The following is a 13,071-nucleotide window of genomic DNA, read 5'->3' as shown; positions in this document are numbered from 1 at the left end:
TCAATAGCATCATCTGAATGAAAACAATAATTTCAACAATAACAAACTCTAAGACTGGCTACTCATGATAGCACTCTTTTAGATTGTTAAAACACTTCACAATACATTCAGAGTAAATGATACACAGATAACCAAGGGGAGGATAATTGGTAAAGATCTAAGAGCTGTTTTCTTCCCTACAGATAAAATCATAAAAAAATGAAAAACACATATCTATACATTTTTAAAAAGAGTCTTTCAGAAAAAGTAAATGGAAAGATAATCTGATAATGTCAGAATCACCTCCAAACTCATATCATATTAATGTTGTCATGCAGAATTTTAGTTTTCTCAAACATTTACCCTAAGTCCAAGATAAAAGCAAAGCTTTTATCTGCCTGTAACATAAAAAAATGCAGATTATTGACTTTCAACTATGTCAGAGGGTGCCTTTCTACACCCTAACACTTGTAGCAGTACATCCTATAGATTTAGAAGAGGAAACTTATCTTCTATGTAAAAAGATATCTTTGCTGTCATGAGCTACTTGCTTCAAATAGTCTGTGTCTAAAACCATCTACTAGAGCTGGGAATATAGCTCAGTGTTCGAATACTCACCTAGTATTTACAAGGCCCTGGGTTCAATCCCAAGCAACAACACACACACACACACACACACACACACACACACACACACACACACACACATAATCTCCCAATGATACCAAAGCAAATGATCTCAAGTTTAAGAACAGGCAGGCAAAGAGTCAGGAACAAGATATGAACAGCTTAGAAAGGACCAGTGCTAACTTTATCTGCATTTATTTTATACATTAACAAAATTTCTCATTATCCAATCCAATTCCTTCCCATTCATTATAGGCAATTCTGTAACACAAATACATACTTTATTTGTTCATAATCTCAAAGGTACTTTTGAGAATCCACAACATTATTGTTTGTACAGCTCCAAAGATACCTTTTAATTTTTCACCCATGTGGAATATTTTAAAAAGAAATATAATTTCCAGGGAGCACAAAATCCAAACTCCTTACAGTGGCTCACAAAGCCCTGCACATCTGGACAACCTCATTCTTCTTCATCTCATCTCATTCTGTTCTTTAAATACGCAAAGCACTTTTGCCTAGCTGCTCCTATTGTTTGAAAAGTTCTTCCCCAGAAAGTTGCTGCTTCTCATTACTCAGAATGGTACTTTACTCCAAGAAGAAAAGCTTTATCTTGCCACCAAACTTTTATCATGCCAAAATACCATTGCAATCTGATAGTTTCTTGTGACTACTATGTGTCCTTCAAAATAAAACATACTCTTTTCTGTTCATTTCTCTATTACCAGCATCTACAATGGGGCCTGGCATCTAACAGAGAACTCAAGAAATATTTTTGAATAAATAAATGAATGGTCTATGATCGACCAACTGCCTTGAGTATGCCATTCTAATAAGCCAGGCTGACAAATACAGAGGCTATGGTAACTAGAGAAGAAAGCATAAACACATGGTCTTCAGTGATGGAGTCAGCTGCTTAGCTTCCTAAATCAAGCATAAAAACATTCAGCAAATCTCTACATCCCAAGGGGATGGTATTCACATCAAGATTAAATTTTCTACTGAAATCTCCAAGTAGCCTATCAAAATGAACATTATTAGTCTAAATGTTGCCCCAAAAGATATTCTTTTTGTTTGTTTTTTTTTCCCAGAATACAAAACAAAACCAAGTATAGGGCTCAAAACCAAGGATAGTTCAGGTTCACAAAAAGTGTTGTACAGTTGTTAGTGAGGTAAAAACTATGTTGCAAACCAATATTTCAAGTTTTAGCAATAGATAAAACATTAATCCAAGGTTATAACTTTTTTCCCTTCTGTCTTAAGCCTCTTTAGGAGTCCTCCTTCCAAGCTCATGGCTTCTACTATTTCTTGTTTGTCTTTCAAATACATATTTCCAGTCAGAGTAACCAACTCTCTTTTTGCCTGGGACTGAGGGCTTTCCTGGACACTGTACTTCAGTACAAAAAAACTGGGGGAGTCTCAGGTCACCCTATCTCCAACTCTGACTCCTCTCCCAATTTCTTGACTGGTATTTCCAATCGTCTGTCCTCCTTCTAGGCAGCACCCCAACACCAAATGATGCGTCTAAAGTGCCATTCTGCCTCCCATCAAGCACTTTTTTCCTTGCCTTGCTTTTTGGTTATTAGCATTAATGATTTTTCCCATCACCTGGAATAGCTCAATAAGTGGACCTTTTTCTAAGTCTATAAATTCTCTAGCTCACTTATCTAATTCCCAAGTTTAAAATGCTAGGCTAGAAGTCCCTCTAAGAACAAGGTCTGTGTTTTATCAGTACTCTTACCCTCTATAGTGCCCACCTGGCACAATCCTGTATATAAAGTAGCTTATCAATAAAGTTTTGTTAAATTGCTAATCTCTAAGAAAATTCCAGAAAAATATTTGATTTTAGTACTAGTTCTGTCACCTACTTATATGACTATGAACAAATCACTTCACTTCTCAATGTTTAAAAATGAAATAATATCACTAAAGAAATGCTTTAAAACTCCAACAAGATGCAATTCCCTGACCTACTGAAGGCAATGACCCTAAAATATACAAGTGCCCAAAGCTCCTGATGAGAATGTCACCCAACAATTTATATCATGGCCCCACATAAGCCTTTGTTCCTAAATTTATACCCTATTAATTGTCTCCAGGTTCAGAGTAACTGTCAAAGGAGTTGATCTAACACAATATCTGGCACACAATAGATGTTCCTTCTCTTAAATGGGGTTATTAAGGCCCAACTAGCACTGGTACAGCTGCTGCACATTAGCTGTGCCCCCTGGTAGGTACAAAACTGAAAAGCCAGGTGTGGAAAAGGGGGGCTGGAATTTAAGGCTTCTCAATAGTGACAAGTTACTATGCCTTTAAGAATACACTACCCTACCAGGTGTGCAGTTTCTCAGGAGGCTGAAGCAAGAAGATCACAAGTTCAAAGCCAGCCCTAGCAATTCAGCAAGGCCCTAAGCAATTAAGTGAGACCCTGTCTCTAAATTAAAAATACATAAAATAAAAAAGGGCTGGGGATATGGCTCCGTAGTTAAGTGCCTCTGTGTTAAAGCCTTGGTACCAAAAAATAAAACATCATAACATAAAATAAAATAAAACAAAATGCAATATCTCTCATCTAGAGTTGAGGCCAGTTAATGAACCTTCTGTGTACTCCAAGCAAGGAAAGATGACTTTATAAGAAAGTGACTGCAAAGCTCTAGTGTTGTTGGTGTTTATGATAATGAAGGAACTGAGAGGTAAAAACAGACAAGAATCCCAAGAACAATGCAAAAAACCCTTCTTGTTTGTTTTGGTTCTTCATCACACACCCAGGGGTCAGTGAGGAAAAGGGAAAGGTTCCTGAGTAAAGAAGCAGCCCTTGGATCCTTGCCAGCTCTATGCAGTCACCAACCACAGTCCTGGGGAATTCCAAAATCCTACTTTTGTTAGTGACTGCCTCTCTGCTAAAAGGGCAGACATCCTCTCTGTCTGAAGGCTCTTCTATTTGACTGTCCTTTCAAACTAATACAACACATGCTGTGTCTTTTGCCACAGAGAAAATGGTAAGTTTCTTCCCAGTGCTCTAAGCTTTATCATTAACAACTCACTAATACCATGTGTTTTGTACATTAATATTTTTGTACAAAATATTTCTATGAGATCAGTTTACCAGTTCTAAAAGAAGCTTTCTAAAATGTATCCAGCTTTCCACAATCTTACACACCCCAAGTCCCCAGACTTTCCCAAGTGGAAACTGGAAAGCAGCACTGTGCAATGAGCAGAATGCCCAAAGGAAGCTTACACAGCCCAACTTGCTTATCTTCTGGTGAGCTGAAACAGAATCCCAGTAAGGGTAAATGATTCTACTTGTTAACAAGCCAATAGATAAATCTACTCACTCAAATTCATAGCTCCAAATTCTTTCATGCAGGTGGGGGACAATCAGAACCACTAATTTTCCTCATCAAAATCAAGAAGGGTCCAAAAACTGGGGTGGGGAAGGACAATGCTGACAGGAAATAATGCTGTTTTCCTAAGCCAAGTGCTATGCCCTGAGCCCCTACAGAAACACACAGGGCAGGAGCCAGTGCACAGGCCTTTGAGTTGTCTTCAGCAGATCACTGAAGCAAATTATTATTCCATAAACAGATTAGTCCAACTTCTATCCACAGAGCTATCTCACTCGTAGTGGGTAAGTATTCTAAGATAAGCATAAAACCCACAGACCAAAATCAAATTACATGTGCTGTATACTCCCCTAATTGGTCATTAGATTATTCTATGCTAATAAATCAGATTCTCTGACTACAAAGTGGCTTTCTGATGGCTTCATCCATCCACGTAGGTGGCAACATAGCTATTTTTTTGATACTTCCAATTAGTTATATAGCTTATGAATTGTTAATTGAGAAATGTTATTATTTCCTTAAACTATTTCAGCATGGTTATTTTTCCTAATTTAGAAATTTTTCTAATCTCCAATTATTTTATTAGCTAAATTCTCCAACTCCATTTATTCTTTGGTCAAGTACCGTGTTTATTATTTCAAGGTTCATGTTTATTATTTCAATTAAACTAAATGCTGACAGATGTGTGCAGGAAGGCTGTGTGTGTACAGCTTGTTTTTAAAAGGAAACAGAATCCTGAAGCATGGAGAAACTTAAGCCCGGAAACTGATTTGTCCAAATGAGACCCAGTGAGAAAGCTACATCATCAGCAGGGGCCATCTTAGCCTCCTCACCACAGCCCCACAGCCAAGGTCTACTACAGGCTAAAACCTCAGGGGTGACTCCAAAGTCTCAGTTACAGACACACACAACAGTAACAAGGACAACATCTAAACTGAATTAGCAACCAGAGGGCCATTAAAAGTGGTTGGAAGAAGAACATACAGATAGTTGTTCTCTTAATACAATTTCCCTGAGATCAAGAAGAAAAAAAATTAAGTTCTAAAAAACTAGGATAGAGATTATTCACTGAGAATACGTCCCTCTGCTGTGGCTGAAATGACACAGGATTTTTATGAGGACTTTGAAAACCAGTGTACAAATTTCCAGAAAAAAAAGATAATATTTGACTCCACTATAGGAGCAGACTTAAAAATAAAAATTAAAGAGTCATTAACAGATCATAAACCAAAGACATAATGATTTAGATGGTGAATATTAAGACATTCTGCTTTTCCCCAGATCGTTTTAATCCATTTCAGAGTGTCAACAGGACTGTTCTATGAAGAATTCATATGGCTCCCCAAAGTGACTCTTAACTTAGTTATTCTTTATTTATTAATAATCAAACAAAATTCACAGGATGTCCAGTGCAAAATAAGAATCCTTTTGACACTTGTACTAAAAAAAAAGTGATTAAATTTTAGACAAGACTGTATATTCTTTCATTCAGAGTTGAATGACTTTCCCTCCAAAACTCTCATATATTAACATTCAACATTTATTTCTTATTCAATTGCATTTTCTTTAAAGACATAGTGTTTCTATCTCTAGAAAGGTAAAAGAAATTGGCTTTTTTTTACTATTATATTTTAATTTTTCATTAAAAGGCTTTCTATTGAATTATAATAACTAATTAATGAAGTTTAAATACATATTTAAATTACTTCTGTCCACCATAAGTGTTGATTTCCATGACTCAGCAAAAGTATTTTATGACAAAAACAGCTAAAAGCCAGCATTTATATCTTTAAGCTAGCAGTGGAAAAATGGTTGCACTGCAACCATCTTATAAACCCTATCAATATTGCAATAAGCAGAGCAATTCAAATATACAAAGAATAAGATATTGCCAAGTAGTCACAAACATACCTTCTAGATTTAGAATTGCAGTCAATAATTTTGTCCACTTATAATTAAGTATTTAATTTATGGCTGGATAAATGAAAACTAGATTCTGCAACTTTACACCCTAGTGTAGGATTCTGGTCATTTCAATTGAAAGGACAACTTCAAATACTAAGAAATTTACTATCATATATAGTAAATAAGCAATTGTGAATTTTATCAGAACTTCAATTTAGAGTTATGATTTTAATGTAGTTAACCATTAACCAACCAAATGTTTAGGCAGGTAATTATTCATGACAGTAACTGTGTTTTTCAAAGAAAGTATAATTTTTTCAAATTCTAAATAGAAATCACTACATAAGAAAATCAGATTATAAAAATTTAACATATTGTTTGTGTATCTTATGTGTACAAGTGTTACTTCAAAAAATTTCCCAGAAAAAGAGTGCCCCTCGTTATTTATTCCTAGATGATTGTATGACAGGGAAATCAGTTTACATTTGAAGACATTCTGAATAATCCTATTAAAAACCAGTTTAAATGGCATAGCTCATGTTTACCTCTTTGGGTATGTACCTATTAATCTCTTTAAGTGCTTCCTTCCTTGATGCAGCTGTAGTTCAAGAGCTGGCCAGCAGCTGGCCTCCATTTCTGTGAGTTTTCATGAATGCCCAGAAATCTTTTTAGCAAGTTTGAAAAATGCTATATGCCTCAACAAGTTTTTTATAACTAAAGAGCTTATAAAAAGCTTTCAAAAGGAGTCCAAAAGAAAATTTTCTCTTAAAAATAAAAACCAAACAAAAGAAAGTCACACATACTACAAAGATGTTCTATGTAAAACATTCTGTTTGGCAAATTTGAAATGTCTCCAAAAGGAGAAAGAAGCACATGGTTTGGAAGCAACAGCCAAGAATTCATGACAGATGAGTTAAAAGCCACCAGTGACAGCCATGAGGGAGATCTTTGAAGTAGATTAGGGGCCTTCTCTAGTCTCTCCATTCCTTGTATCTGGTACGTCTTCAACTATACCAACACAGTAGTTCAGGAGCCTCTGTACCTGGTCCTCTCTTCTTTTCTCATTTTTGCTCTCCTCTAATAACTTCAATCTTACTAACTATGATGCTTATGGAAAATAACTCACAATCCACATCTCTGTTTTTGCTACATCAGCTAAACTAATTCCCTACTTCCAACTGGTAACTTAAATATTTCCACCAGGATATGCCATCATTATCTCACACTTGATCCATACCAAACAAACAGTCATCTTTATCAAACAAATTACCTCATTCCTTGAGAACAAAGCCAATTTTTCCTTAATTTAGGCAATATCAATCCCACTTTTCTAGTCACTATAAACTAAAACCAGAGAAGCAATCACTCCTTGATGACCTCCAAACCCACATTCAATGGTTCAAGAGGCAGATTCATTTTTCAAAGATGGCTATCACAGTGTCTCTCATCCATACATTCTTCTACAACATGATCTTGCCACTTTGCCATCAGAAGGTGAAAATTAATTCAGCCTGATCTAGAGACTTACTAATAACCAAAATGCTGTGAGAATTCCAATGCTAGGTCAGAAAAAACCAGATAGCTTCTGCCTGGTTCTCTTGGATTGTTCTCTGTGAGGAAAGCCTGCTGCCACATAAGAATTCAGCTACATCAAGACTGCCATGCTGAGTGAGAGGTCACACATAGTCCCAATTAGGCCCAATCTTCTAGCTGTCCCCATCAAAGAAATGTGATCATAGCTGTTTAGATCCCTTCCAACCATTTTATCTGTCAGCTAAATTCTACCCATTGAACTTAGCAAATATCCTGGGGAGAAGAACCCAGTTGAGCCCTGCCCTAATTCCTGGCACACAAATTCATAAAATGTAATAAAATATGTCCAGAGTTTTTCTTCTAATCACTCCATCTGTCATATGTGGAACCATTACTACCTGAGGTCATATGTTAACTGAAATGTCACATCTTTGTCTCCACCCTCACAGCCATTGACATAAAGGAAGCACCAATCACCTGGGTTCTAGGTCATTATAACTGGATCCAGACTCTCCTCACTATAATCTGTCATCACAGTCTATCTAACCTAACACCTCCAACCAAAAACTATTTTAATACAACCAGCCCCACAACCAAAACAAATCTCACAGAATCTCACATTTGTAGGAAATTATATAATACAAAGAGTTGTTATAAAATCTATTTTATTTGCTACATACAACCAAAGCCAAAGAGATCTTTCAGGAGGGCAGATATTCTTTTTCTTATTTTAGAGATGAAGAGATAAGAAGCTAAGGAGGTTAACTTTTGTACCAGTTTGCTACCAATTAACAGAATGGGTATACCAAGAAGAGCTTAAGTTACATCCCATCATTGTTTCTCTTGTCTATGACACTATGATCTGACTCAGATCAAAAACAATTGATGTCTCTCCCCATCCCTAACACAGCAAATTTACTTTCAAGGTTGATAAGAATTTGGCCTCAATCTATCTAGCTAATAACTAACCCCAGCAGCAGCAGCAGCAGCAGCAGCACTATAAAAAGACTTAGTTACCTAACAATAAACCATGCTGATTCTAGCCTCTGAACGATTTTTCCTGCTTTCTTCTCCTATGCATTCAAACCTTACCCAAGTATGAGCACAAATTCTATCTCCTATGAAGACCTACCAGCCTATTCTTATGGTTTTCTCTCTCTGCCATTACAACAGAAGCTCAATTTCATATAAAAATTTGGCAGTTTCATCTTATTCAAGCGTGTTGGTCTAACGTTCCAGGCTGCTGTGCAAGCAGCACATCCCCATACACACGGAGAGATGCTTGATGCCTATTATCCAGTGTCTGTTCTAACCAGTTGGTACCCAGGGCACACCTTTTTTTAAACATTGTGAACTTCATCCATGCTTATTTCCCAAATGAAACCATAAATTCTTAACAGAAACCATGTCTTATAAATAAGTAGTATATTCTCCAAAATAAAAACAATACCAAGCACACAGCTAACATTCAATATGTATTGGTCAGCTGATTTGAAGGAATGGAAAATGTTGCATTGTGAGAAAAAATATTCATAAGTCATATCTACACTGAAAACAAAAGTTTAAAAGATAACAAAATATTTTCAAGATCAGCAGTTTAATGTCAGGGACATTTTAAAAGGATTATTTAAAGATATTCTGTGCAGTCCATAACTGCCAAGATGTTTTATAAATGTTTTCACCAGGAGTGTGAAAGAAAAGTTTTAAAAATATTCAAGGAGTAGATGTCTTTTTTTTAAAAGAGAGAGTGAGAGAGGAGAGAGAGAGTGAGAGAGAGAGAGAGAGAATTTTTAACATTTATTTTTTAGTTCTCGGCGGACACAACATCTTTGTTGGTATGTGGTGCTGAGGATTGAACCCGGGCCGCATGCATGCCAGGCGAGCGCGCTACCGCTTGAGCCACATCCCCAGCCCCGGAGTAGATGTCTTAACAGCCCAAAATAAAATGTTTGCTGAAGCTACAAGGCTGGCAGAACTCTGCTTTATTTCAAAAAGTTTCTAGGCCAATGAAATGATTTCCTGGAAAATACTACCTTTTATTTAGAGAACACTTGCCATGAACACTTATTCATTAAGTAATTTAAGGTTTCCTCACAAGCTCTTCGGAGGAAATCTATTATATGAATGAATGAAACTACCAACACCTATGTCAAAAATACACATTTGGTTAAACATATGAAATATGCCTAAGTATTTTTCTAGGTAATGTGAAATAATCTTCTTTTTGCTCCTTTTAATTTTCTATAAAACAAAATTATGAAGAAAAAGACAAAATCCTTAAGTGTTTTTTTCTGTCTGTAATACATACAAATGCAAAACTCCAGGGCTTATTTTATTCCAAATGCCAAGTAATTTTCAAACAGACAAAACATTCATTTTGTTCAATGAAAAAAAATAGTAATTTCAAAGCTATTTTTAGCAAAAACTTTTGAGTTGACTTCAAATCACCTTTCAATGAGAGAGCAACTTGGTATGGACATTTCACTCAATCATCTGCAGTAAATCACACAATGAGACCTAAGAAAACCATTCCTTCCAAGAGTTTTGTAGCCAACTAAGTCTTTATTCTTTTCAACATCAAAAGACAAAACTAAATTATACTCCAAGCACATGGTTTATACGTTTAGTCTTTTAAAAACCTACACAAAAGGATATTTGTTTTACCTGTTTAGTATTTCAGTTAGTTTCACAAAACCAGTGTAAGCCAGTTCATATGCTCCTCTGTGCCTGGATTGTAAAAGGTGTTGTTTAAAGTAATCTCCTATTTCTTTTACCTTAAAAAAAATTAAAAAAACATTCAATTTATGCTTACATTTATATGTATATAAGTAATATAACTTAGAACCTACTCCTAGATGTCCATCCACTTAACACTTACTGTGTGACAGATGATGCTTTAAGCATTTTTATTATTATCTCATTTAATCCTCACATTCCAGGAAATAAGTACATTTTATAAAATATTTTTTTAGTTGTTAGTGGACACAATGCCTTTATTTTTATTTATTTATTTTTATATGATGCTAAGGATTGAACCCAGTGCCTCATCCACACTAGGCGAGCATTCTACCACTGAGCCACAACCCCAGGCCCAGTACAATTATTATCTCTACTCCACAATGGGGAAACTGAAGTCCAGAAAAGGTAAGTAGCTTCCCAAGGTCACATGGCAAGTAAGTGGTGGAGCCAGGACACACAACCAGGCAGTCTGATTCCAGAGTCAGCCATCTTTAAGTGCCACACTAGAACTGCCTTCCTATGCCAGAGTCACAAACTTCACAGTGTGCTCCTGTCATTCAACACCAATATAAAATACACCAAACAACAGCACTCACATACGTAGGCCTGGATAAAATAATCATGCTTTCTATAAAAGTTTTTTTCCCTCTCTTACATCCATAAAAATCTTACCATTTTAACCATTTTAATTGTTAATTAAATTACTAATTATTTATTAATTTCAATTACAATTCAGTGGCATTAAGTACATGTCAGGAACATGTTGTATAACCAAACCCTCAAAATCATTCAACTATAGAATTTTTTCACCTTCCCAAACTGAAACAATACACTCAGTAAACAATAACCCCCAATAAATGCCTTCCAGTGATACGCTGTTAATGGCAACATAAGATTTAGTACAAAGGATATACTAAAAAAATCAACAGTTATCACTGTGATTCAGATTCCCCATGCAAAATCAAACAAATTTTAAACTGATTATTTAAAGAAAACACATGTAACAATTAGTTGTGATTGTGGCTTTGGTTCTTATGATGTTAAACTGGTTAGTTTGATTGGGCTTTATACCATTATATCTGGTGGCTACTGGATTTAGAAAACCCAGGTTTTGCAAAAAACTCAGAACCAAAGCTGTTATCAGCTATCTCTTGATCCACATCTCCACAGATCTCAGTAGAGTGGAAGGCAAGTCATCCCAGGATACTTTAATCTACTTACCCTGAAACAGCCTTCATGTCAGCAGAGTGACTAGATTAGTGTTCTGCATGTATCAGAGGTGATAGGAGGCACAAGGAATAAAAAAGTGACCACAGGCAGTGTCTCAATTTCCTCATCTACACTTTAGGGATTGTAACAGAACTTACCTCATAAGTTGTTCTGTTAGAATGAATAAATTGCCAAGTTCTGAACCAGCCCATAACCTATAATCTAATTTGGTTTGACATAAGCCTTCTGGGGTTCTAAACAGAGGGAAAGTATCCACGCTCATAGTGTTACCTGATTATTATGACCTAACAAGTGATGTCATTAGAGAAAGAAGACTCAGAAACGAGGCCAACAAAGATCCAGAAAAGCAGTATAAAGTTAAATTTTTAAAGTTCTAACACTTTCAGATCCCAAAGATTAATATATCATGTTCTTCAGTTAAAGCTTTCCTATAAACATCTAATGATTCACCTCATATCTCAATGTTACTCCTTTAATATTTTTAAAGGTCACATTATATGAGGCTAAAGGCCACAAAATAGATCTTATTTCATCTTCAAAACAGTAATTGCAGAAGATATTTTGAACAAAATTATCAAGACTTAAATCTATATTCCATCCTCAAAATAGATCTGAAGCTCAATATCTAATCCTACCAAACGGGGACCAGAAGAAACACCAGTTAGCTAACTCATCACATCCACCATTTCTATTATTAGAGAAATAAAAGATTTCTATGGTGTTTCAAATCAGAGAAAATTAAAACAGGAAATCATAGAGATAGTTTCTTTCTTTCTTAGTTAATTCTGTTTCCCAAAATGTCACAGATATTAAAACATACTTCAGGAAAACATAATATTATTAGAAAAGTGCTTCTTTGTGGACTCAGTAATGATTTGCAATCTCCTTAAGCAGTAAATCCACTTTCATTGCTTCCTTTATCCTAACTTCCTCCAAAGGGACCTAAACCAAAAGGCATATAATAAAGACCTTAGTAGGGTGACCAGTCTTCTTAAGATTGGACCTCTGCCTTAGTTAATCCTGGCCTCAGAAATCAGAATGACATTTTAAAGAAAAAGGTGAAATAGAGTCTTTCCTCATTTTATTCTGCTCTTCATCTCCCAAGAAACACACACAGATAATAACCAAGCTTATTATGAATTTTTTGCTTTTGTAGGATATATAAAACTACTGTTAATCAGAAAACAAGTACTTCTTTGGAACCCTGCAAAATGCTTAGCAGCTTAATGGCTGGGGTAGATAAAGAAGATAAAAACAAATGTCTGTCTTCAGTAGGCTTTCAGTTCGGATTGGCAGAGGAAAAATCAATATGCAGAGAGGTACCCAGTTCTAAGAAATCAAAGATCCTTCTGCACTAGAATTAGAAAAGGCTTCATGTCTAGACCTTGAACAGGATATACACATTTGGGTGGACCAAAATGGAAAGGCATAACTGACATGAGAAGAGGCTGGGAGGCTAGAATGAATGAATAAACATTTTCTAAGCACCTGTTAGACACTGAGCTAGGTCTTTTTATCTAAATGGATGCAACATAAACAAAGCTAAGGCTAGAAGACCTGAATGAATGACCTAGAGGTTTCATGCTACAAAACAGTGGATGATGGGGATGCAAGGAAGAGATGAACCCAACTATTGGGATGGAGTAGTGAGTAATGTGGTCTATGAGCAGACATAGAAGGGCCCTCCAGACATCTCCCAGCAGATATTCAGACT

The 13,071-nt window shown here is 35.8% G+C and overlaps 1 pseudogene; it reads right to left on the bottom strand.

Annotated features, from left to right (window-relative positions):
- LOC120883660 (tRNA (32-2'-O)-methyltransferase regulator THADA-like) overlaps positions 1-13,071 on the bottom strand; it is a 71,920-nt pseudogene that overhangs the window by 19,106 nt on the left and 39,743 nt on the right.

The sequence above is a fragment of the Ictidomys tridecemlineatus genome, unplaced genomic scaffold (assembly GCF_052094955.1).
Source record: "Ictidomys tridecemlineatus isolate mIctTri1 unplaced genomic scaffold, mIctTri1.hap1 Scaffold_50, whole genome shotgun sequence".
Lineage (NCBI taxonomy): Eukaryota > Metazoa > Chordata > Mammalia > Rodentia > Sciuridae > Ictidomys > Ictidomys tridecemlineatus.
The sequence above is the reverse complement of the archived record's forward strand: the minus strand, read 5'-3'. Positions and strand labels throughout refer to the sequence as shown.